At 38.9% G+C, this 1,389-nt stretch overlaps 1 pseudogene; it reads right to left on the bottom strand.

Moving 5' to 3' along the window:
* Window positions 1–612: 612 nt before the first annotated feature.
* On the bottom strand, window positions 613–1,389 carry LOC146906428 (secreted RxLR effector protein 161 pseudogene; annotated as a pseudogene).

Raw genomic sequence — 1,389 nt, 5'->3', positions numbered from 1 at the left:
TAAATACATGCTAGCAGACCTATCAAAGGTCACACACAACAACTTTGACTTTAAGAAGTCATTCAGACAGATTCCATAATATAAGACAGTAGTAGGGAACCTGTACACTAAGAATCCTAAGAAAAATAAATTCTCAGAATTACACCAAGATGTTGCAGCAAAAGTGCCAACATCTGCACAGAGTCTCACAGACATGTTCCAACCTTGGATAGAGCATTTGTTGGGAACATGTACAGCATCTGAGAGAACCAGAATCTCAGAAGCATAGAGATGTTCTAGCACAAGAGCTAACATCTACACCAGTCTTCATAGACATGTTCCAACATATTAGAGAATGTCAGCAAGGAACATGTTCAAACAAAAATACTAAGACAGATTTCTCAGATTATCATGATGACCTAGCAAACCATCAAGATGTTGCAACATGAGAGCCAACATCTACACACAAGCCTGAAATGGTTTGAAAAATAAATGCAACAACATAGAATAGCAGGCGCAGTAATAACATTCAGGCATACACATAATACAGGCATATTATAGATACATGCAAGAGGGCACATATACAGATAGGGAGTATAGTCAAGGAAACCTCATTTTTCTCCCCCTTTTTAGCCACAAAATATGCCAAATAAAAATGTTCAGAACATCAGGAGTACATCATTGATTGTATACCCCACATTACAAAGACGTGCAAAAATAGAAGTTTGTCAGCACGCCTCACACTGCAGATGATTAGGCTTCCTCATGTAGGCAAATTCCTAACTTGCCTCTTAGATGTTCAAATTGTTTAGCATCCAAAGCCTTAGTAAAAATATCTGCCAGTTGCTCCTCTGTGTCTACATGCTCAAGTGTCACAACCTTTTCTTCAACAAGATCCCTGATGAAATGATGTCGAATGTCAATGTGCTTTGTTCTGCTATGTTGAATAGGATTTTTTGAAATGTTGATAGCACTTAGGTTGTCACAGTATAAGGTCAGAACATCTTGCTCCACATTATACTCCTGCAGCATCTGCTTCATCCAAACAAGTTGAGAACAGCTACTCCCAGCTGCTATGTATTTAGCTTCAGCAGTAGATAAAGACACACAATTCTGTTTCTTACTAAACCAGGAAATCAGATTATTTCCTAGAAAGAAACATCTTCCAGAGGTACTTTTCCTGTCATCAGCACTTCCAGCCCAATCAGCATCACAGTATCCTATCAGCTTAGTATCTTCACAGGATGTGTACAAAATTCCATAGTCACTGGTGCTGTTGATGTACTTCAGAATTCTCTTCACTTGAGTAAGATGACTCATTTTTGGGTCAGCTTGATACCTTGCACACACACCTACAGCAAAGGTGATGTCTGGCGTTCTTGCACTAAGGTATAGTAAACTCCCAATCAT

Source organism: Medicago sativa, chromosome 7, assembly GCF_051527215.1.
Source record: "Medicago sativa cultivar Bolivia chromosome 7, Bolivia_mono, whole genome shotgun sequence".
Classification (NCBI taxonomy): Eukaryota; Viridiplantae; Streptophyta; class Magnoliopsida; order Fabales; family Fabaceae; genus Medicago; species Medicago sativa.
The sequence above is the reverse complement of the archived record's forward strand: the minus strand, read 5'-3'. Positions and strand labels throughout refer to the sequence as shown.